Source organism: Lingula anatina, chromosome 2 (assembly GCF_051362555.1).
Source record: "Lingula anatina isolate TDL-2025a chromosome 2, LinAna3.0, whole genome shotgun sequence".
Lineage (NCBI taxonomy): Eukaryota > Metazoa > Brachiopoda > Lingulata > Lingulida > Lingulidae > Lingula > Lingula anatina.
In genome coordinates, this window is record NC_141768.1 from 18,366,034 (window position 1) to 18,392,860 (window position 26,827).

Here is a 26,827-nt window from a genome sequence, read left to right on the forward strand (position 1 = left end):
AAAAAGTAAGTACAAACAAAAAAAACAAACATTTATATGTTTTTTCTTTTTCTTATACTTGCGAATTCAAGATTTTACAAGGAAGGGGGGTCATTAGGGTACAAAATTATTTTTGTTTGACTTTTTGCACCATTTCCTCATGTGAAACAAAATATGAGAATTTAAAGGGTGTGTGTGTGTGGGGGGGGGGGGGGGGGGGGGGGCTTGTTACACATATACTTGTCTTCCATCTTCTATTGAATTATTCACAGTAATGAGATTTTTCCAACTATCTGCAGATTATCGCCTGTTTGGGAGCCAAAAATATCATTTTTGAGATTGATACAGGCACCCCCAGGACCCCTTGCCATATTTATCTATAAATATCTATAGACTTTTTCACAAAATGGCAGTCTCATCCATGTGTTCAACAAGAAATTCAAGAAAAGTGGTCTTGTAATCAAGTAATATCAGTTTAACTATATCTGGATGTGGATAGTCAAGCCAGCTATGATCATGGCCTCATTTGCAGAAGTAATGTGTTCTTTAGCTTGACTTGCTCTCCTGTTTGGATTGGGTTTGCTTTCCATCAATACCAAGCCTAGAATGGTGTGATAACAAAATATAGAGAACATCAGCTATATGAATCAATTAGCCTATTGTTTGCCAAGCTCTTGCATTATAAATAGAACCCCCTGTTTTGTATTTATATAGGTAAATTTTAGTCATAGCATGGCTTTCCAATGGATATTTGATTTGATTTCATGTATTATAAGATGTGGTGGCATATTTATACATGTTATTGTTTTGTTATGTGCTTTTATTCTTGAATTGATTAACCATTGCAGGTAGAATTTAAAACGATATGCAAGAGTTTAAAAGCACTTAACTGTGTCTCAAAATAGATACCCCACCTTTGATAACTTTTTGATGATATGTCTTTTAGCCTCCGTACGGTTGGTATTTATAAGAAAACATACAAACCTTACTTAGGAGTGACAAATATTGCCTAATTTTAATTATCATACATTTGGAAGTTTGATTTAACTGTGTTACTGATCATTTTGTGCAAGTTATGAATACAATTAATTAAAGAATATTTGTGTCAGCTTTGTTTGCAAAGACTTAATGGCTGAGATTAAGGTGGGATTAACCTAGCTTTGGTTTATGATAAGAAATAAAAAAAATTGGAATTAACGTTTGGCTTTTAAATGGATTTTTTCAGGACTTTTAAATTGATTTTTTGAGAATGAAATTTGCTCAAACCTGCATCCCCTCTTTTGCGAAGGGTTTACACTGCTCAGTATGGGTTTTTGTTTTAGGTAATTGATCAAATATATCTTCTGAAAGTAATATATCTGAATGTTTCACTGTTGTAGTTTTGCAGGGACATTAGGGAAATGACACATAGTGGCATTGGGCATAAATTCATCAATCCCTTGTGCTTTTTAGGATCAAAGACAAGACTTACTAGAATACATTTATAGCACTGTTCAATATTGATTCCTTGGAGTTTCAGTTCAAAGGTTTCCAGTTGTTGCATGTCTTGTTTAATGGGTCTGATTTTGCTTCCTTATATTACCTATACAGAATTATCCCAGAAAAAAAGTCTGAACTTGCTTTGAGAATGATTTTACCTGTTCCGTTCCACCTGAGAATGGTTTTCTGTTCTCAGTTGAGATCTGATGGCTGCCCCAGGTGTATTTTACTTTCAAAGCATTCCTCCCAGTGAAAGGTGGCTAACATGTGCAATGGGGAATTGGATAGGGCTGCTAGAATATTTATTTGCACTGCTTGATTTAGAAACCTACTGATTCGTCTCTCCCTCTCTTTCTCTCTCTTTCCACTTACCTCTCTCTCCACTCATTAATGACTTGAACTCTTATTAAACAAACACAAATTAAGAAATTCATTTAGTGAGGGGAGGGGGGATGCACACTTGAAATGTCAGTTTTATCTGACTGCCTCAGGGTATGAATTTGTGTAAATCAAATTGCAGGTGACTTATAACAATAACAGACTTTTACATATATTTTGATTTAATTTGAGATCACTGTTAATTGTACAATATCAATCAAGTTGAACTGTTTCTGTATGAATGACACGATTTCTGAACATTTTTTTGCCATTATAGCAGTTAACAAGCAGTAAATAAAAGTCAGAATCTCATGCATTTATTCTCTTGCACATGAATATTTTATGTCAAAACCATAATGTTGGTAAAAAAGGATTTACCAAAGCATGTGCATGAAATGAACTGCTTGTATGAAGACTTCAAAATCCAATAAGCATCTTAAAATGTTGTACTCAGTAGAATGCAAATATATATATATATATATATATATATATATATATATATATATATATATATATATATATATATATATATATATATTGTAACAAATATTCCTGGTGTTCTGTGTACCAAGTTAGGTGAATAATTCTTTCAATATTGACATCTACTGAAGGACACATAAGAAAACTAATGGATCCTGGATTTCAAGAAGTGGGAGGGGGGGGGGGGGTAATGTGATCATCTACTCAGCAAACAGACCTTTGATGCTTAAAGAGCACATACATGAGAATGATTAAGAGATTGAAATGTTACACTGATTATTCCACTGGGGTAAATTTCCTGATGACCTTTTCAGGGGAAATTGTAAGGAAAAAACATTGGCTTTGTAATTACAAAACTAGATTTCAGCATGACTAGTAGGCTTTCTCAATGTAGGCATGCAAAATTCTGATCACAATAATTACCTTTATAAATATACATTTGCATATTCAAAAGCAGAAGTGGATTTTATAGCAAAATCATTCTGTCTTGCCATTTTTTTATATTTGAATGATAGTTAATACTGTGGCAGCAACTTTTTTTCATGTGATTTGTGTTCATGCCATTTATAACCAGAACAGACTAAATGGATTCATTAAATGACCAGATTATATGTAGGTCAAATAATTTGATTGACCCAGGTGACCACATTTGGTCTGTTTTTGGTCTAAATTCAGCCCAATGTGAATGTAGCTATGGAGACTACTTACTTAGGCCCGTCGCCCATCTGTTTAGGTCTGTTTTTGGTCTAAATTCAGCCCAATGTGAATGTAGCTATGGAGACTACTTACTTAGGCCCGTCGCCCATCTGTTTAGGCTCATGGCCCATGGATGGGCTTCAGTCATCGACAACCCTCCACTAGCACATTCTATTCTGGGTTGCTCTTCTGGGCTGCCCCAGCGGCTTGCTCTCAGTTGTTTCGAGGCTGGCCTCCCTTCCTCTCTGGGTGTGTTTTGGGCCTGGCGTGTGGTGCTGGATGCTAGTTGCCTGAGGCTGTGTCCGATCCAGCCCTACTTCCTCAGCATTATCTGCTTGGCCACTGGTTCCTGTGCTGCTCTCTCCAACAGATCTTCGTTCCTGATCTTTCCAGCCAATGTATCTTGTAGATGGAGAGCTTGGATAAGTTGTCGCTAAACATGAAGGACTTCGGTAGTTTTTTAATCAAAATAAAGCAAAATTTGAAGTTGGTAACCATGACTCAAATGTATTATGTATAAAACATTTACATTTCACTACATAAAAAAAGAAGTCAAAATTCACAGTGAAGCAGATAGGTTTACAAATACTAGATGGTAGTTAATTTTGAGGAGCATCACCTCTATGCAAAAAGAAAAGTGAAGTTGACTTTGGACACTAAGAGAAACGTATTGAAAGGACAATTAAGATTCATGATATTGTGGTACATTTTGTCTTGGAAATTTCCTCCCTGAGTCTCAAAACTTTAATGTTGTGGGAAAATATTTGGCTATAAGAGAACAAAAGTGTGAGGGCTTGGTGCAGCATTAGCAACTGTTTGCATTTCTGTTCTTAATGTGTAAAAAAGAGAGGAGAGAGCAACTCGGTGGGTACTTGATTCCACATCCCTTTTCCATTGTCCAATTTTCAGTTTGAAATGGAATTTACATTTATTTCTAACTGTGTCTATGTTTACACATCCAACAATGTCTTGTATAAAACTATTTTTAGACCTAGTGTTAAAGGGATAGAGTTGAAAAATAAATCGATCCTTTCATAGGCTGTAAAATTAGGTAGACTATGTATATATGTAAAGAATCTAATAGCCTGTTTGCCTTATTTTTGTCTTTTAACAAAGCCCTCAGAGGAAAGTATGATTGTTGTAACATTGATTTTTTAACCTCAGTGGTGACAGACGGTCACTCAGGTGTGTTAACTATATATTTATTGTGGGCCAATCATTTGCCACTGATTTGTAAAATACTCTCAAGACCAATATCACAAAGTCGACTTCGTATAGTCAGCTATTTGATGCCAGCAGTCTAAGCAAAGCTTAAAGGGATAATAACTCTTCGTATGAGATCTATATTTCACAATAAAAACATTGTGAATAACTCATAGAAATATAACATATTCTGTTTTACCACAAAAACGGCAGTTCTAGCTATTATTCTGATATCTGAGCTTGTCTTTAGACCACGTGACCTCCATTGATGGCTATACTCTGTTAAAATCTCTTAAGAGATTTTAACAAAAAACCAAACATTTAGGAAAAAAACCCTGGACTAACATTGAATGCAGGAATGGGGTCGTTGACCATTGGTAAGTACGGGAAAATTGCCGTTTACTCCAGGAAAATCCAATTTTTGGCCAAAACGAAGAGTTATTATGACTTTAAGAACTTGACTTTTTGCAAAACAGGCCTTGGGTAGGTAGTAGATGATATTTATGTGTCATGATTGGTGATACAAATTATGAGTGCACGTGTGCATGCATGGAACACATGCGCATACTTTGTTCCAAAATTAATGCAGACATGCTCTATTCTGTTTCCTCCATTGTTCGATACCCTGGGATTTTCTATGCTGACTCCATTACCTAACACTATAAACACATGTCATTAGTGGGAAATAATATCATTGATGTTTGATTTATATATAGAAATAAGTTTTTTATTAAGCATGATTGGTAATCACTCAAAAGTTAATTTTTGGAAGGCAAATGGGCAAAATTTATTGATGGGGAGTACCATTACTGCCATAACAGCTGCACCTGGTTCTTGAGGTATTTTATTTCTTTATAGAAACATAGAATATCTTTCTCATAAATGTTAAATTCTAAGCAAGCACTTTCTTGCCACTATCATTATGAACCTGCCAGGCCATAGATTTTACTCTGCAATTATCCAGCATGTTGCCCATCAGTGATGAACAAACAAGATGGACTATTGATTGTGAAAGCACACATAACCCAGCTTTCCTCTCTCCCTCGATCTCTTGTGATATATTTCAGATATGTGGTGAACTACTTTTAAAATATCAGTTAACAAAACATGGGAAGTTCTTATCTATTCTTTAATATTTTCATGATGATACTTGTATTTCATATGTGGAGAAAAAGCAAAGTACTGGTTGATTACTAGTATTAAAGTCATTTTAAGAAGGTGAAAATGATGGGGGGGGGCAGTATAGGTAGTCAAAACTTACATGATTGACTATTGCTGTGTTCATACAGTCTCATCAATATAATATGCATCCAGCTGTCAACTAAAAATTGATCATATTGATTTATGAAGAGAATGCAACAGGTCTCTATGCAGAGCACAGACCCTTGGTCTGCAATTTCAGGGGAGGGGGAGGGGGGTTTGAAAAAAAACTTTTTATTCCACCTTTGTTTGGCCAAAATCCAGTCATGCAGTAGTAGAATTTGATTCAGATTGTGATTCAGAGCATGCCTATCTGGAAAAAAATGTTGTTTTTCCCAGTTGGGGGTGACAAATGTATTAGAAATACTGTCTGTGGCATGGAAGCCAATTACAATCAGAAGATGCACTAAGGTACCTTGGACTTTCCGAGAAATGTCAACCTGTATTATGTGGGTGTGTGTTAGTGTATACGTGTATGATATTCCAGTGTTAAAGGGAAAAAATACCTAGCTGTCATAAATATGTGGGTTATGAAACAAAATCAACATTAGTGCCAACAATAGTGAAATACCAAGTGGGAAGTGACAGTTACATTTGACTGTCAATGATGTCTACCAGTATACCAGACAAACTATGATGGATGATTAATTTTTGATTTGATACTTAGTTTGCCTTTCCATATGCTATAATTACTAGGTTAAAAAATATTGCTGTGTAATACAAGCAGATATTCATGATGGTCATGTTGTTTGCTTGGTTAAAAACTTAAAAGTGGGTTTTGAATGGGAGAAGATTGTCTATGGCAGGTGACATTACCGGTGGTGAACCATAGAACACTATAGCTGTCAAGAAGATTGCTCTTTAACCCCATCATCAAAAGAGACAAATTAGTGATTACAAAGCAACCACCTACATATATCAACACCACTGCTATTAGTGAGACAAAAAACCGACATATTGAGCACCAGTATAATTTTTAAGAGGAACTTATCAGGACTGTAAAAGGTGTATAACTCTCAGGCTGGCCAGGTACTCTTTTAGATGCAGTAGACAAGACTGCTATCTGCTTGTTAACCTTGGTCCAGTCATCCAGTTTTGGTTTGTTGATTTTCTAGACATGAAATTGATTTTTTTGCATCAAATTTTAATTTTCTACTTTCAATTGCTTTTTTAGTTCCTTTTTTAGCCATTAAAGTACTTATATTAGAACTGGTTCAAATTAAATGTACACCCAAGTCTTTATGTTACTGCAAATATTTCCTGCTCTACATTTTCTTCATCTAGTCTTTTAATATGCTGTTTAACATTTACTGGCAAATCCAGATATGATGATTTATTAAAAAATCAAATATAAGTAGGTCATTAGGAACGGAAGCCAAGTGAAAAAAAGGCACAAAAATATGTTATCTGATATTGGTTATTTATGGACCTTTTTTTCCTCCCCTCCCCCCCCCCCCCCCCCCCCCACACACACACACACAAACACACACAAAGGAGAAGTGATTTAAATTTTTAATTTTTATCCATTTCTATAATAAGTATATAGCAGACATGGACTCATTATTTAGATAAAGCCATTGTAATGATGTCATCCCATTTTGATTGGTCAATATAGTTTCTTAGTGGCAAAGTTCTGTCATTAAAATTACATTCTTATCTTCATTTGGGAATGCTACAATTCCTAGTTTGCTTTTTGATTGAATGTTTTTCGCTAATATTTATAGCAATTTGTTGAATGAATTCAACATGTTATTTAACATATGAAAAGTTATTTCACAGTGCTCACCCATGAAACCAAGTTAGTGAGATTAGAAGCTAGGTAATAAAACTTTGGAAGGTATTGTCAAAGCAAGGGGAGTAAGTTTGCTGCAAATATCCCAATCTAAAGATCAAATACATTTAGGACTTGAGGCTATATTTTTAGAATGATATTTGCTTAACCTCGTGCGGGTATAGATGTAAGCTGCTATGTCATCTATAGGATGATCTAGCTTGTAGAAGAAAACTTTGTTGAGTTAATGTTTTTTATCCATGTGTGAAAAAAAAGGACATTTATTTTGCCGTACATTCTTGATGAACAACCCCCAGATGGAATTATTTAAATCACTGTACAAGTAGATGTCCAATAGTAAAAGACCACCTTTAATCAATGTGTTATGAGAAAAGCATGGTTTAGATCCAAGGTACGTCTGCAGAAACAGAAATAAACATACAACTGTACAAGTCATCTAAAGTTATACAAGAAATGATTGAAACCCTGTGTAGACATGCTGTACGCAATTATGAGAGCTGCGCAATGATATCAGTTGCACATTTCCCTCTCCATTTCTTTTTATGGGATAATGCTTGACCAAGCCAGTGCTGAGGTTTACCGTATACTCTGAGCTAAATGAATGTCTTTCTTCAAAACAGAAAGCTATAGTCAAATAATGAAAGTTGCATTGCTTAGCAAAGGTAGTTACTAGTACTCTTTTCATAATTTTTGCAAAAGCTTTATTTATTTTTCCTGTTTATTCAAGTTAACTTGATCATCAGATTACAGTATGCTGACACCTTAAGTTAGTTCCAAATTTAGATTCCTTGATTTAGCTCTACCAAGCCGGAATACCAAGTTAAAGGTACCGTGTGATATAATATCTTTCTTTTTTTTTTTTTTTTTTTTTTTTTTTTGAAAATGAGTGGTAGCGAACTGCATTTAATTTTTTTCAGATTTCTTTGCAAATGTATAATAAGAACATTAATATGAAAATGATATATGAATAAATTGATGTGTTTGAGATAAGGGTGTTTTACTCCACATGTCCACAGTACCAGACAATCTAATAAGAACTTGATCCAACACTTCATATTCCTAAGGTTGAGTCTCATATCTTCATCTGAACCCTTATATCCATGGAAATGAAATGGTTATTTCTCTCATTAGTCATGTGTGTAGACATTCTGACACTATTGGCAATTTCTCTGTACTTCTTTTTTATATAAGGGTGTATTCCCAGAGATTTAGATCGATCCAGGGATTAAGATTTAGATTGACCTAACTCCCTGGGGGTTCATGCTAAATTGCAGTCAGCCAAGTGCGCACCTTAGTTAATTACCCCCTTACAGCTTTCAGTAGGCGGGACAGACGCTTAAGCTGGCTAAGCTGACAGTAATCTAGTGAGACTCCCCACAGGGATAGATCGATCTAAAATCTATGGAAATGGGGTCTAAGAGTTAAACTTGGCCAGAAACCCTCGCTTGGAAGTCAGAAAGTGGGTGACAGGCACATATCAGAATGACCATTATCCTTTAAGCTGGTGACTTATTTTTTCCCCAGTGACATTATATAAGCAGGTTGGGTTTATGTTGGAAATGTCAAGAAGTGGTGATATCTGATACTGTAAATATGCTAGCAATATTCTAATTTAGCTCTCATTTAATCAATGAAGGTAAACCAATGTAAAGGTTTTACTTTCATTTAATAAGTTAATTAGGATGGGTCTTCTTCAAACATACCCCAGTCTCACTCTTGGATTACTTAATCGTTTTCTATAACAATCTGAAAATTTCAGCCAAGTCAAAATTGTAAGATAAAAAAAATGACATCAGTGTACGGATTTTTGAAATTGTCAATTCTTTTATTTTCATGAGTCAAAGCAATCTGTCTTCAGAATTTGCTAAAATTCTGTTTGCTGGCATGAAACTGGTAATCATTACTTGAGAGAAATCCATGCTTGTCTATTTAGACCAACCCAAAACCAGCTGTCAATTAATGTTCACTGATTGTAAATGATGGGTTTTTAGTTCCTATTTTTTTTTCATGCAATGCTTGTTGTGTTAAGAGTACTGTTGAAGAAACATTGCAGCATGGATCAGTCATTGACTGAGGTGCTCTGTCTTAATGCAAAATCATAAATTTAAGATGAAAAAAAGCAGCCTAGATAATTTTTACCTCTGCAAATTGCCTTTTAGTGAATAACCAAACTCAAAAGGTGTTGGAAGGATTTTGAGAATACTATCAGGATGGTTTAGAAATTGGCTGTTGTAGAGTCAATCAAATTTTGGCTGTGACCCATTAATTAATTAATCGTAGTGAGAATTGAGCTTGGTAGAGGTCTGATTTTCGCTTTTTGAGTGCTTTTGTAGTCTTTGCAGTTTGCAGCTTGACTTCACTACAGTTTAGTAATATAATCCAAATGTAAATATATAAAGCTTACAAATTAACTGAAAGAAGACTGGTGTTAATGGTGTCAATCTATAAAAGATAAATGTTTTTTCGCATCAGGTAATTGTTTTTTTTATTCCTTACCATCTTCATTATAGGCCATTGTCTAATGTATCAAAAATTCATAAACATATATGTATTTTAACAAATGAAATTAGATGGAGCCTCGGAGATATTCTGGGTTAGGATAAGAACTGATAAAGCTATGTTTGGTTTTCAGTTGCTATTTTGGTAACATGGCAACTGGTTCTTCATTTAGTGCCTCTGTGCTTGGACAAACATTATACAAGGTTAAATTTAGACCACAGTATGTTTATAAGGTTATTAGGATTCATTTGGGTAGTATTAACAGGGAATTTGCATGTCACAAATAAAAAGTAAATGGATTGGTAAATTAGATAAAGGAATACTGGTACATGTAATGGAGAGGCTTGCCAAAATATTGAAAACTAATAAGCAAATTTGTTGCCAGTTGTTGACATTTGTTTTTTCCCAACTGAAATGTGCATCAATTTTTGGGGAATGAACAATTTACTTATGCCTCAGTACTGTTTAGCAAAAGAAAATCCCCTTTAGTATTATTTTATTTTAAAATTCAAAATGGCCGTCAGTGTTTTTATATGACATTAATTTGCTGCCATATCTCAATTTGAAACTATTATTGAATGGGTTGGTCATGCAAATTTAAGTAAAAAGATTAGCAACAGTGTTCATGATCCATAACCTATTCATTGAGAAGAATGCATAGCATGGGCTGCTGCCATATTAAGTTTTGAGAAACTCTCACTGTTGTAGAATTGATAACTCAAGCTATTTGCCTTCTTCTATCTAAATGTTGACATGTCTTAGAAAAAAAATGAGTGAGGTGATATTTTTTGGTGGCAAAAAATTTTAAAAATTTTAATAAACATATTACTTGTTATTGGTGAATGTCCTCTTTTGTATGTGTCTAGACTTTCAAATCATATTTTGTTTTACAAAATAAGTGTTTATTTCAAAAATTATCCAGTTCCTTTTTTATTTCACACACTAATAACTAGGACGAAAAATTGATTTTTTAATGCTTCAGATCCAATTACCTACTATCACTTAGAACAGTCACACAGACATGATATATGATACCTTATGTACAGATTATCAACAGTATGTTCACATAATAGATGCTTAGCTGACCGCACCTGGTACTGAGTCCACATAATTCAATAATAAGATCCCACTTTAGTGTTCAGTAATTTCTGGGAAAAAGAACTTACTAGTGACTTTCAGAAAACGAGACATCTATCGTAGTTTCTGGTAGTTTCTGACCGAGTCCTACAGTTTCTTTGGAGATCAAACTACGTGTACGCTTATGCTTCAAGAAACATTTCACTATTGTCTGTATTACAAATCAACCTTGGCACTAACAGGGTTAAGAATTTTGTTCAATCCAATTACAAAAATGAAATATATTAATACACAGCAGTGTTTCAAAACAAATCACTGCAAAATTGATAAAAACCATTTTTGTACATGTATTACAAAAAAGAACTTGATTATTTTAGTTATACCATTTCATACTTGTGTGCTTGTGTGTGTGCCCTTAGTGAAGTAGTTTATCATTGACGTCATTGCCTGTTGTCAAGTATTAAGAGATCAGGTGCTGTGGATAAGGTGACAATTATGGACTTTTGATATCCCATAGCATGACGCAGTAAGTGAGAGAAAGCTAACTTTCCTTCACTTTTGTGTCATTCACTATTTTTTTTTCTAAAATTCAATGGTCAAATGTGTGTTATTACACACCTTGCTTTCTAAAAGAAGGGTCATTATTTCCATCTCGATGTTGGGTTGTGATCTATATTTAAACTTGAAGATCTACTTCAGCTCATATCAGCAAACTAATAGAACCCTCTTGAAAATCTTAAATCTTCCAACAAGATGAGGACCAGGGTTGCCTATTGTTAGCTTTTAGTTCTTAGTGTGACCTCTCATTACTAACGTTTGTTAGAAATATAGTTAAGAAAACAATTTGAGTTTTTGTAAAAGCAAAAACTTCTGTGCCATTGACGTAGGGTGTTGACATACAAGGGTTGTACCGTGGGTGAAAATAGCTTGAGCGTAATTCCTATTATTGCAGGTGGGAGTGAAGGGATTATACTTTGTAATGATCTTGTCCTTGATTTTGTCAAATTATTTGAGCTTCTTTTATATATTCTAGAATCTATGAAATATGAGTAATATAAAATATCCCATAAAAATTGATTTACTTTCTGCTGATGATCATACCCCCCCCCCCCCATTCCACCCTCTCAGTCTCACAGCTTTAAAAGATCTAAAAACACCGATGGAAATAATTTCCAAGCAAAATTTTAAAGATGGTATTCATATTTAGAAATTATTAATGAACAGTTTTATGAGTATTTTTAAAACCTGGAGGGAGACTGAGAAAATCAACAATTTAAGAAATTGTTAACATCCTTCAATATTCCAGAAGCAGAGCGCAGGTGTAATATTTGTAGCTGAAGGTGTTTATTCACATGTCTTGTGGTGGATGTATTTAGATAGATAGATATATTGTATGCCTGACATTCCATGTGTCAAGTGGACAGCAGAATTGACACCTAGATGATATTAAATCACAAAACATATCAATGATTTATCCGCAGCAATGAATTGTAAAGCAGGAGTTACCAGTAGGTCGTGATCAATAGCTATTCAGAAGATAAAACAGTCGTGATAAGTAAAATAACCCCTTAAATGAAGGCTTTTATGAAGCGTCAGATTATCATCACAGTCATCAGGTGAACGTGTTGCCATGGAGTGATGTACCAAAGATTAGCTAGTATGTAGCACAAATTACAGAAATTATCCTCTTGCAGTGATAATAGGTAACAGTGCACCAGCCCCTGAAAGCATACTAGTGCCTTTTGTTTTAGTCATCAAAATAAATGTACTTTTAAGAAATTCAGGCAAATCACAAGAGACCAATCCAGTGGTGAAAAGTAATATTTTTAGATTCCTTCAGTGTCATAGATGAATTTTGTTTTTCAGTCAAAATCTTAGTTAGGGCTAGGATGTACGAAATCGGTTTTGTACATCCTAGGTTAGGGTAACATGAATCCATCCTTAATGGCTTTTGTAATTAGCTAGATTTATAGTAAAGAGCAGTGATATCCAATATACTCATCTCTTTGGCCTGTCAAAAAGGTTAATATTTACCTATATATAGATGTTAATGGGAAAACTGCCATGTCTTTCTCAACATATAAATGGAGTTATAGTAAATAGATCTTGACTGTTTTGGGTTTATGTTGTAAACTTGAGAGAGAGGGAAAAAGAGAGAGTTTGCCAAAAGCTATTCCACTACTGTTTCACTATTGTTAAATATTTTAGATTGAGATGAATGAAAAAAAAAAGTAATCATGCTTGTTGTAGAATGGATATAGTCTCATCAAAAGTTAATGCATATTTAACAATTCCATGAAATGAATAAGATTTTTTTTGGAAGAGAAAATGCAGACATATCTTGCTCTGCCTATTTACTTGGTTCATCACAAACAGAAACCAGTAGTAGAAAAAAATATTATCAAAGGTTTCTTATATTACCTCATTAAGATTTTCTGTTTGTTCTAGAGAACTAGTTGCTTACAAGTGGATGTAGATTTTTAAACAATTGATTAAACCTTTGAAGTGAACAGAACATCTAGTACTATAAGGCACAGATCAGCAAGCCCCAGATAGTATTTATTTAAGCATGAATTCAACTAAATTTTGATCGTTAACACACCTGTGGTTTGATTAAGATTGCCTTATTTTACAGATTTTTCTTGCATGTTGTAAACAAACAAAAACTGTACTGCAGCAACTAAGTGTACATTGAAAAATCCATTAAAAATTAAAATTTTATCATTCTATGCAGTTCTTTTCTGTCATTTTGTCAGGACCATGTCCTTATTAATGAAGTGGGATTTTTGTTATTGGTGGACAAGGGTTTTATATGTTATTTGATGGCATTTAGGGTGGAATGAATACTTTCAATGGATTCTACCTGGGGATTCAGAGAGGTTGGTTATAGTTAGAAAAGGTGAAAATCAATTTACTGCTCTGCGTGTGACTGCACATAGAAATGTTGAAATCACAATCCCCTCCCTTAATGCTGAATTTTAATAGTGAAAATCCCATTAGTATTGGAGCTGTTTAATCTCAGTGGCAGAAGTTAAAAAAAAACACACTCATTAGTTTGTCCTTATTAGTAGTTAAGGCTATTTTCAGAATTATTTTTTACTCTAATGGCTGCCAGAAAATACAGAAACAGCAGGGTGGTTGACTGTTGCACGGTTAGATAAGCAGAAGTGTGCGTTAAAGAGTCTCCTTGGACAAACAATGATTAGACCAAAACAGCGTGGTAGAAAGTAAATTATGCATTCTAGTGTAAAGCACTAGTACATACCTATTTGCTTATGGTTGTGTAAGTCTGTGCATTTCAGCTTATCAGTTGCTAGGTGGCTTCAGTGACCTCCATTTTACTATATGCATTTTAACAATTATAGTTATATTAATTCACATCAGTCATCAGTCATATGCCTATGTTTGTTCTGAGTTGAAAATAAAGCCCTGACTACCATATAACAAATTATTAAGGTGAGTCAGGGTTCCATCTTTAAATGTGTTATTGTTATTGTTGTTGTTTAAATCCATTATATTATTTGCATACATTATTTTTTGCATCTGTCCCCATAAATCATGAAGTTATACATGGGAAATTACATTAATGTGGCTTTTCCTCAAGGGACTCTTCTATGGAGGTGTCTGTGGAGAATCGGGCACATGTAGCAACACTTAGAAATGGCAGTTTAATGAAATTATTCCAGGAATAAGGAAGGAAAAATATTAACCCAGGGACTGACCTACACCAACTGCATTTTGCTGGAATAACACCTGTTGGTCAATTAACAGACAGAAACTTGATGGTGCACACAGACTAGTCATTTTTTGATGAAAACATTTTCATTGGTTTCTTTATTTGATGATTCAAACAAGGTTTTAATTGATAGCCAAACCCATGGTTTTCAGGAGATAGAATAAAAAAAGAGAGAGTGAGAGAGAGAGAGAGAGAGAGGAGAGGGTCTATTACTGCTTTTTGTTATTCAGTTAAATGAGACATACTTCCTCATTCAATATGATTAGGAATGGGATGATATCTAGTGGAACTGATTGTAGTTTTAAGGTTTTTAATCTATGTATCAAAATCTGCATATGAAGTACCATGTTAAGTTTCATGTATACATAATACTACCAAGATATCAGTACTCATATTGATGAGAAGAATCAAGTTGCATTTGTTTTATAGGCTTCTTCAATTAAAATATTGATATATTAATATCTGATTGATAATGTAAGTCTTCATGTACTAAGTAAGTGTTTTATCCTTATACTTAGGTTTATCATTTTGAAAAAGTGTTTACAATGCACGGAGGCAATTGTCAGTTTAAATAATGGTGATAAGAAAATGATAAAAATAATCAAAAGATAATGGAGTCAGATAACCTAATATATCATGTTGTACTATTGTTGACTAACAGGGTCATGATAAAATTATCATTGTATTCAGTTAACTATAACCCAAACTTAAAATTCTCTCTCATTAGTCTTCTGTTGTGTTATCTTAAGGATAAAACACAGCTGACATTTAAAGTTTTTATTATTATTATATAAAAAGTATCATTATTTATATATTATATTATTTGGTATTATAGAATTTTCAAAATGTATGTTCTCATTGGTTAATTTAAAGGGTGTCAAATACTGTCAGATAATTGGCATATTTTAAAAAATATCCCCTGCACATTCATTTCAACACTTTATTTTAACAAAATGCAACAGTAATCTGCCTGAACATGGTTTTACAGTTCCTTATTCGTATTACTTACGTAGTCAGTATTTTCTTCCTTTTTTAATGTTTTGTTTGATTTATGAATTGATTTAATAAATATCATGTCACCTTAAATGGAAGACTAAGCTTGTTAGACTGGATCTGCACCCTGCCTGAAGCATCTTTGACTAAATGAAGGAAACAGATGTATATCTTTAAACTTGTAGATCTTTTTTCAGGCACCTGCCCATTAATGGGATGTCATCATCAATTATCTTGTGTCATTGATTTAAATGTGTCTTGTCCAGTCTAGATATCGCGCCTTTTTCTGCATCTTGAAACTTGATCTGAATATATCTAGGCAAGACATTATGCTGTAGTAAAGGGAAATTAATTCCATTGATATTTTAGGACAGAAATGATTATCTATTTGCCGGGGATGTCTAGAGAGAAAAAAAAATTTACATGTACAAGCAGAAGTCCCATACTGCTCATTTTTTCACAAGGAGAAAAATTGATTTAATGTAATCTTATGCAATGGGGGTATTTTCAAGTATTTTTGAAGAGTTGCTGGGGGGGGGGGGGGGGGAGAAACCAGTTTATTTTATCTATCTTGTTTAATTTAATTTTATTTTATTTTGCCTAATGCTGAAAATCACTAACTTTAGTAGATTCTTAAAAAGATCTGCATATTATTTGCCAGTTTAGCATTGCATTGATTTAGCATATTGATAGTACTAGGAGTCTGTATGGGCTTTCTCCATAAGGGAAGGATGAACCCAACAGCATAATGACACTTGAAAGATAAAGGTTGAAAAACTCTACTGACTAACCTATGTCCTTTTCTCTGTTATCTCATCAAAAAGAACAGCAATGAAGTAAAACAGGAACACTTCCAAGTCCTTACCAGGAGTTAAAAAGGTTAAGTGAGAATATCTTTTGAAACAAGTTTAAGCAAGGTGCTGTAAAGATTTGTGGAAGAACTTTTAGGGAATAATGAAAAGTATTCTAAATCTAGTTAACACAGTGATATTGAGCTAACGGTGAACTACTGTTCCCTGTCATAATAAAAATAATCTTGATGTCTTTGGAAAGTTGAATATCTATGCATTTAAGCAGGGTATATCTTCTGAAAAGCACAGATGGAAATAGAGATTGTGAAAAACTAAACCATCCTGCAGACACATTATGCATAAATGGACAATCTACGTGGTGTAGGTTCCTGAATTTATGTCCAAGATATCAGGGATATATCTTTCTCTTCAGTTTTATTACATTTTCTCTTTTTATGTGTAAGCTCCTTCAAGACTACCTGACAGCAATGTATCTTTTGTATTGATGGGTACAAAGTGGATGCCACTAATAGTCCATCAATCAAGCTTGTGCTTATTTATAGACCCTTTTTTCTTAATTCTTATCATAATTTTGTTTCCAGGTTTTCATGAGAGAGAGAGAGAGAGAGAGAGAGAGAGATTTCTTCTAATCTTGGCAAGGAAAATGTTATTTTCTAACATTAATAAAAAACATCTTGTGGCTGGGAATTTCAGAATCAAAATGAGAAACCATTAACGTATTACATTAAATAAACATCTTTTTCATAGTTTTAACAGTGAAGTCATTTGAGATGATTATATACAAATGTTCATGATTGAGAGCCAAGATAAATATGTACCTTAGGCAACCAGGGAGTCTATAAAAAGAAAAGAATAACAAATCAAACATTTAAGTACAGAGCATGATTGGGAAAAAAAAACCTAAATGATTTTACAAAACCATTTGATTGTGTGTGGCATTCGTTGGCATTTTGATAAAATTTCATCAGGAATTTTTGGTTTTGTCTGTTTAAGTTTGGGTTTGGGAGATATATTTCATTTTGTTTATGTAGAATAGAAAATATATCATAATTGAACTTGAACACCAACTTAAAGGCATTTGAAATACTGTTTTGAGATGCTTTAAGATGTTTTTTACCAAATAAAATCCATTTATTTGAATAGTGAAAGTGTTTCATGTCTCTCGTTTTCATGTTAAAAATTGCAGAATTTAAACCACAGCCTTAAGCTTAATATCATAATTTGGATAATTAAATCAATAGGTCTCTAAATTATTGACAGATAAATTTAACACATGTTTAAGTACAGGTAAAATCTGCATACTTGTGGTTAGTAAGGGGTGAATGATGCTTTAGGTGGTCATTTAGGATAAGTGGTGGTTATTGATGGATGAACTTGCATTGTATGAGAGTGGACACATGTTTAAGGTTTTAAGCCTACATTGGTATTGGAAGGCAGGTCACTGATAGTGTAAGTTCCCATGTTTTGGACTTAATGGACCCAGTATGTAGATGGTATATCCACTGAATATTTAATCACTATTGATTGTTGAATACTGGGTATGTTATCATCGTGACAACATACAAGCATGAAACATTTACTATATCCCTTATTCGTTGTTTATTGTCCAGCAAGGAGAGAAGATTTTTAATGATAATTGCTCATTATGTCTGTTAATTTAAATTTGTTCTATCATAACAACTTCAGATATAAGATAACAAAAAGGATAACAAAAAGGGGTATTGAAAGCTCAGACTAGTGTCAGGAGATTGCTATGAATATAATAATGCAACTCTAGATTAGTAAATGAGTTTTATTGATTAAATTGATGAAAGGGTTGAATATATGAAGTACTCATTTTACAATTCATGATTCTTAAACATGTTTCAAAAGGTCAGACCTAGAGTAATATCACCCATTCCAGGCTATTTGTGGCCTGCATGAAAATTGTATTGAAAATTGTATCAACATAATTGATCATACTTACTTTTCACTCCCTGAGTTTCAAATGTTTAAATGCTTGCATACCATATTACCAACATGGAGTTGCTGTACATAGGCTTTTAAAGAAACCAGGATCAATCATCATACACTGAAATTCAGGGTGCTGTCTGCCTGCATATAAATTCTCGGCTGAATTCTACCGATGTCCAGTTTGGAGTGAATTGATGCCAGCTAAATGCTCAGGTGCCTAGGTGACATAATTTGAAAACAGATTTACAGATTCAAAATAATAATAATAATAATAATAACAATAGGACATAAAAAGGGGGAGGGATTTCAGTGAAATCTGCTTATTAAGATTTATAGCTGTCATCATATTTGTACATTTGATAGTTTTAAACTCACAATGATACTATATCATATTTTAAGTTTGCCATAAATCCCAAATGTTTTTATTGTTATTGTGCTGTATATAAGATGATGTACCGCATGCCTATTCATTTTCCAGCACTTGCTAGTTTTAGCAATCCCTATGATGACAGTCAGTTTATATGTGGTCAAATGAAATATGCACTGATGGGAACAATAACTTTAGATGGTGTTCACGCTTTTCAAAGAACATTCTATCCTCATCCCATTTCCAGGGGCAGGGCCCTATTGAACATGAGGATATTGAGAATCGCTTTGAAAGTGCCTCAGTGGTTTAGATTGATTATCTTCGGTGCTTCTGTTTCTGTGCTGGCTATTGCCCTGTTAACAACATATAATTGACTGCCTCCAAAGTTCATTTTGGCGAGCTTGACCTTCTTCTTTATGTATGGTTGATTGCAATGAACAAAAGATTGACTGCTTGAACACATACTGTATGCTCATCAACAGACTGTCATTAGAGTAGATTGCATCCACTGTGAAGAGCACTTGCTTTATACTATTATGATATAATGAAATCAACAAGTCAATTTTTTTTTTCGCAAAAGATGAACATGCTCAAAACCCATCCATGTGAAAGACTGCATTGGTGAATGTACTCTCTCTGGAGCAGTCAACCTAATTATCACAGCTTCATTAGTCGTGAGTAATGTGAAACTTCAGTGCACTACAAATGCATAACACAGTTTGAACTCATTTTGATCTTTATTGAGCTGCATTTAAAAATTCAGTGTTTGTAATGTGGCCCCACTAGCATGTTAGTATATATGTTCTACTCTAGATTTGAAAAGAATTCATGAGAAGGAGAAAATAAATTACCAAAAAAGGTCACATTAGACATACATGTATAATAAAACACATTAAAAATTATATCTATATTCAGGGGGGAAAATAGTGCAGCTGCAACTTCAGTTTAATTCGGTGCCTGGGTATACCAACAGTTCTACTAACTGTAGCCCTGTTTCTTTTGAAATTTGTAGGACAAAACGCTGCAACAAATCATCTCCCGGACTCCCTAACAAAAGATAAATATTGATATTGTAACAGAAAGGAGGCTGGGTTCTTGGTCTAGGTTAAGTGTGTGTGAAAGATGTGAAAAATCTATAAACTTTTCCTCCCACCATTTCATTAGCTGAAGTTGAAAATGATAGGCACACAAAGGGCCATTGTAAATTGCATTTAGATTGATTTTTCCACTGCAAAACATTTTTTATACTAATAGCTTTTCAGGAATATCCTTTGGAAGGCATGCAAAACATAAATAACATGGGCTTTTGCAATAATTTTTTCTCCAATTTCTTTGGAAGTATGCAATTTTATCAAATAGATCCAGGTGTCTTAGTGAGATGTACAGTGTATTAATTTCACTGTATCTCTATATAGTATCACTGCTGTTTTATTATAACTGGACCAGTTTTGTGTTATACTATTACATACTACTACTACTGTGCCTTAGGGTTTGTTCCCAGTGATGCTATCGTTCTATCTAGATCGATCCAAGTCTGTGGGGAGTCTCGCTGAATGCAATCAGATTAGCAGATTAACAATCCTCCTCTTAGAGTTGCATATAATACAGAAAAGCTGGTGATTATACAAGTGCATTGAAAAAAGGGGTGTGTTAATCTGTTTATCTGATTGCATTCAGCAGACATGAGCTTTTTTTTTTCGTGGAAAAGCAGAATTCTGCTTTCTTGAATTTAATTCTGATGGTTCCTTAGATTCTTCAAGGTTAGGTGTAATGGAGCCCATGATAAATGTCCAGAGTTTGTTTTTTTTTTAAACCTAGGCTCATGTCTGATTCATTGAGAGTCCCTACAGAGTTGGATCAATCTACACAGAATGATACTTTCAGTGGGAAGGGACCCTTAGATGACTTCCTGTTTCTGTTGTCAGGTGGCTACTGGTATTAATACCAGTTGATGAGGTTATTCAACTCTAATTTTTCTTTCAACAGTGGTTTCCGTTTTATTTGTGGTTAGGGGCTTTTTTTCTTCCTATTTGCAGTATTAGAACTCATTGTGAAAACAATATTTAATGAGAATACAGTGCAAATTTCAAAGTATCTTTTACCATTTAGTATTTAAAAAGAAATGGGGCATGTTGAATTCATCTGCTCCATTGATCAGGATTTTATGCAGCATTTTTATAAAGAGCACACAAGTTTATGCCTTTTTTATCGATTGTGAATGTGAAGTGTGACCAAGTGTAATCCAAATAAGCAAATACATACCAGTAGGTTACTTGACTAAGCTATATCAGCATTAGGACATTTTCTTACCACAGATAACTTTTTATTGAATCATTGAATCATTTTGGCACTGTGACAAGCACTGGAGTATACATTATCTGAAAAGTATACAGAGTGTGAAAATAAACACCAAATAAAACATTCAGTAAAGTAAGGAAATACCTGGGATTCAGAATCAGATTCCAATAAGTTGCTGTTGCATCTGTTTATTTTGATTATTTTTTTTTTTAAGTCTGATTGTATCTTTTTTTGTTTTTCAGAACCTCATTAAAGCAATTTAGCACACTTTATAATAATAATAAAAATAAAAAAATATCATAATAATTATTCTCTGAAAATATTGTTTCTGGTGACTTATTTAGAGCATCTTGAGCTACTCAGTTCTGATAGTGACTAAACATCAAATGGAAAAAGGTATGCGGATATATCAAGGTGCATTTCCTGAAGACCCTACAACTCCTGTTGAAAGGGCGAGGATAATGATCAATATCATGATGATGTTGGTGATTGTATGGTACCTCTAGCATCTCCTCGCCTTTCACGTCTCCCTCCCATACTTTTGGGGAAATTCACCTTCTATCCGTTCCTCTGAACATATCAGATTCCATGACTTTCTCCTGAAACATGGAGATTTATTGTGAAGCAGGTGATATGAAGCATCTCAAGGAGGTGCTTAAAACAAAAAATAGGTAATAAAAACACAGAGAGAACTGTATTGTTTTCGGATTTTTCAGGGTTTTTTCATCTGTGATTATATAACATCTGGCAATTGAATTATGGCTTAGGTAAAGAAATTAACGTAGCATCCATCTGCATACATTCTCATGTATTTGATTACAAAATATATTGAATTGGATAATACGTGGAGTATCGTTTCTCAAATATTAGTAATGCGGGCAGAACTCTTAGTAAATATGTAGCATGTGTTCACTGCTTAATGAGCTCAAACTAAATACAATTTAACAAACTTTGTGTGAGGACCAGAATGCACAACCAAGATGTGACCTTCGGATCCAGGGGATCAGTGGGGGGGGGAGGGGGGGGGGGGTTGAGCTGATGTCCCTTAGGCTATCTAAGGCCCTTTCCACATCATGGGCTATACTTATCTGGACTGCAACATTTTGACTGGTTCTAACATGCATAATTGCACTATAGTGGGTTTTGCTTCCTTTAACAAGTTCGCTTTTGAATGTTTGGATCAATCAAAATTAATCTGGTTAACTGGCCATGTTGAGTGCAGGGGATGACTCTTTTTTATGTAATAGCCAGGCAAAACTTTAGGATACAATAAAGTGTACTACACAGGGTGGAATTGCCTAAGGTATATATATATATATATATATATATATATATATATATATATATATATATATATATATATATATATAATTGCACTATATCATTACCAATTTTCATCCTAATGTCAACTTTATCCCAATTATCTTTGCTACATTTGTATAGTGTTTGGTCCAGAAACAGAATCTTGAGTGTTGGTCCTGTAGTAATGGTACATATTTGTACCACCAGCGTTAGCGCTGGCGGTACACATGGTTTCGGTCCCGTCCGGATCGTTCCGCCGGCTCCGCCGGCTCCGTTGGCTCCGCCGGACGGCTACCGTTACCGCTTCTCCTCCTAGACGGTAAGGGCCCCCGTACCCATCTCATGGATTTAGGTCACCTATAATCTCAACTCGTTCCACGTAAAATTTGGGCTTTGTCGGTATTGGGGTCTGGGTGTGGCACTCATTGCAATGCACCCTTGTCTAAAAATGGCAAAATTAAATGCTAATTATCTACCCTACGGAAGGAGTTATGGGAAAAATTTCTATAGACGGCTTTCCAAAAGTCATATGTGTAGATTTCAAATATACCCTTGGATTTGACCTTTGACCTTTACTTCAAGGTCAAATGGGCCAAAATTTTCAAAAAAATGAAATTTTTTACGAAAAAAATTTTTTTTGCCCTGTTATTCAGACACCACACAGACTTAACCAATAATATTATTGGAAGGTGTTACCCTTCAGGTCATCTTTCATCTCCATGAATTTGGGGTCAATCGGTGCATTTTCACGGGAGTAGCGGCCATAAGATACCGAAACTGAAAACTGTCTCTAATTCGGGAACCGTTAATGCTAGAGACCCATTCTTTTTTGCATTTTGTAGAGCATGTAAAGCCCAACACTGGAGGTGGTCTCGGTTTTTTTGTATTCCATACGGTTTTCGAGTTACGCTGTATCAAAAAGTACATATTGGTGGTAAAAGCAAAATGTGCAGTACGGTAATGGATAATAAATTTTGAACTCTGGAAAAATAAAACATAAGGCTTGGCAAAGCAGACAACTTGTGTTCAAAAATGACATTATTTCATCAAATTTGAACTTCTGAAACTTCAGAGCACCTCCTATTTTAAGAATTTTGACCAAAATGACATTTTCTTTATTTTAATTAATTTTTTCTGTACGAAATTTAAGGCACATTATGGTAACTCCAAAATTATAACATTTAGTCCCTTATATCTCCAAAACTGGCAGAGATAGGTCCATAGTTACTATTGAAGTTGAATAGGAAGTCATATACTGGCAATCTTACTATGACCTTGAAAGTGACCTTTGACCTACTTTTCACCATGAACTGAACTTTGCAAATTTTTCTTCCCTTTTATCTCCAAAACTGGCAGAGATAGGTCCATAGTTACTATTGAACTTGAATAGGAAGTCATATACTGGCAATCTTACTATGACCTTGAAAGTGACCTTTGACCTACTTTTCACCATGAACTGAACTTTGCAAATTTTTCTTCCCTTTTATCTCCAAAACTGGCAGAGATAGGTCCATAGTTACTATTGAACTTGAATAGGAAGTCATATACTGGCAATCTTAATGTGACCTTAAAATTGACCTTTGACCTACTTTTCACCATAAACTGAATTTTGCAAAATTTGCTTCCCTTTTATCTCCAAAACTGGCAGAGATAGGTCCATAGTTACTATTGAACTTGAATAGGAAGTCATATACTGGCAATCAAAATGTGACCTTAAAATTGACCTTTGACCTTCTTTACACCATAAACTGAATTTTGCAAAATTTGCTTCCCTTTTATCTCCAAAACTGGCAGAGATAGGTCCATAGTTACTATTGAACTTGAATAGGAAGTCATATACTGGCAATCAAAATGTGACCTTAAAATTGACCTTTGACCTACTTTACACCATGAACTGAATTTTGCAAATTTTGCTTTCCTTTTATCTCCAAAACTGGCTGAGATAGGTCCGTAGTTACTATTGAACTTGAATAGGAAGTCATATACTGGCAATTTAAATGTGACCTCAAAATTGACCTTTGACCTACTTTTCACCATAAACTGAACTTTGCAAATTTTGCTTTCCTTTTATCTCCAAAACTGGCTGAGATAGGTCCGTAGTTACTATTGAACTTGAATAGGAAGTCATATACTGGCAATCTAAATGTGACCTCAAAATTGACCTTTGACCTACTTTTCACCATAAACTGAACTTTGCAAATTTTGCTTCCCTTTTATCTCCAAAACTGGCAGAGATAGGTCCATAGTTACTATTGAACTTGAATAGGAAGTCATATACTGGCAATCTAAATGTGACCTTGAAATTGACCTTTAACCTACTTTTCACCATGAACTGAATTTTGCAAATTTTGCTTCCCTATTATCTCCAAAACTGGCTGAGATAGGTCCATAGTTACTATTGAACTTGAATAGGAAGTCATATACTGGCAATCCAAATGTGACCTTGAAATTGACCTTTGACCTACTTTACACCATAAACTGAATTTTGCAAATTTTGCTTTCCTTTTATCTCCAAAACTGGCTGAGATAGGTCCGTAGTTACTATTGAACTTGAATAGGAAGTCATATACTGGCATTATAAATGTGACATTAAAATTGACCTTTGTCCTACTTTTCACCATAAACTGAACTTTGCAAATTTTGCTTCCCTTTTATCTCCAAAACTGGCAGAGATAGGTCCATAGTTACTATTGAACTTGAATAGGAAGTCATATACTGGCAATTTACTGTGACCTTGAAATTGACCCTTGACCTACCTTACGAAGAACTTAAATTTGATTGTACCATATATATTTTTTGCAATAGTTTAAAAATTCTTGTTGATTGCATTTTTACAGCTTGTCAAGCACAAAACTGGTGGCTGTGTCCCTTATTTTGTGTATGTGGGGGTCTATACGAATGCGCTTGCTCCAGCTGGTGGTACAATATTCGGAGGCGGTATCGCCTCTCTGATCCTCTAGTTAAAAATGCGTTTAAAGTCAATTTTTCTCCACAAAACTCAACTGCTGAACAAGAGATTATGACTTGACATGTTCACTTTTTTTTAAATTTTGTATAAGAAACTAATAGAAGTGGTTTATTTGCATTACTGGAAGTCCATGCTCACTTTATATGTAACTTTTAATTTTTACAGCTTTAAGCTCCATCCTGTGTATACAGGTATTTGTAAGGTCATGGACATTGCTAGGTAAATGACCTATCTGAACCAAAATAACAGTTTAGTGAAAATGACTGAAGGAATATATATATATGTGCTGAGAATTAACCCCCAATCCTCGCATGGACAGGATAAATAATTTGATGGACATTCCATCATTTTTTGGATAAATACATTTAACACGTAGTGGTAACCAAAAACTAAAAATATGGAAGAACATGCCAAATATAATCTATGTTGAGAGTATTGAGATGGCAGGTGTGAGAGAAAGAGAGATACATAAGTTACACTCAAATATGCATGTTGAACACAGCTTGATGTGGTACATTTTAGGTGAGGTAGCCACTGAGACATTATTAGCTGGTTGGGAGCAGAGATTCTTTAGGTGCAGGGGGGGGGGATACTTTGATGGTAAGGTACTACATATACCTTTCCCCTTGTATGTTTGGTTAAAAGGTAATTGGGGGGAGGGGGAAGTCTTGTCTTCATACTATGTATTTCAGTTACAATATGTGTCACAATATTTGCTTGAACTTTCATATTTTAGGAGAATTTTAAGTGGCACATTTATCCTGATAACAGCACGTAAACGTCCCTTTAGATCTGAAAGATGAATAACATGTATTTAATAGGTTTACTTTGTGAGGCATTTGATTGCGTTAAAACTGATCAACTTGCATGCTTCTTGTTCATGTACATTTAATAACTATATGTATAATATATAAAGAACTCGTGTTTTTGCATATATATGACTTCTCAATTAGTTCATGACAAAAATGCTTGTTGACTAGCAAGATATTGTATGTCTAGGTAGGTGGATTGCATGTTTCTCTGAAATTGGGAGAGAGAGACAGATATATCATTTCCATCACTGCAGATTAGATATCTAGGAGCCATTTTTTTTTCTTGGAAACCAGCCCTCTTATTATTTAGCATGGACTAAAATTTCTTTCTTTTGTTGTTAAATGTCATCAGATTCAGTAAAGCAAACAAACAAAGGTTCCACAAGGTACAGTTTCCTAACAAAACAAAAAGCAAGTGTCAGTTTCTGTAAAATGTAATGTGACAAGTAGTTTTTTGTAGTTAGTCATTCAGAAACTGGGATTAGTACAAAATCAAGATCTGCAGCACTCATTATACATTGTCTAGATAACCGTGTTTGATATTCCAGCATATTAGACAAAAATTCTGAAATAGATAAAAGTTAATTTTACTTCCTTATGGCTACCCTTTGGGTGTTCTATCCAATTAGGCAGACAGCAGATGAAGCTTTCATTAACAGAATGAATTGGTCAGTACATATCTAAAAGGCTGTGACATTTGGTTGAGCACAGCAATTAAAACAGAGTATGTACATTAACAAAATAAGCAAGTCTTTTACAGTAACAAGCACTGGCAAATTTAATTTTCTTGTATATTTGCTTGC

At 34.2% G+C, this 26,827-nt stretch overlaps 1 protein-coding gene across 2 annotated transcripts in view; it reads left to right on the top strand.

Annotated features, from left to right (window-relative positions):
• Nucleotides 1–26,827, top strand: part of LOC106171046 (sodium/calcium exchanger 1) — a 61,160-nt gene that overhangs the window by 3,225 nt on the left and 31,108 nt on the right. The gene's annotated exons all lie outside the window — the stretch shown is intronic.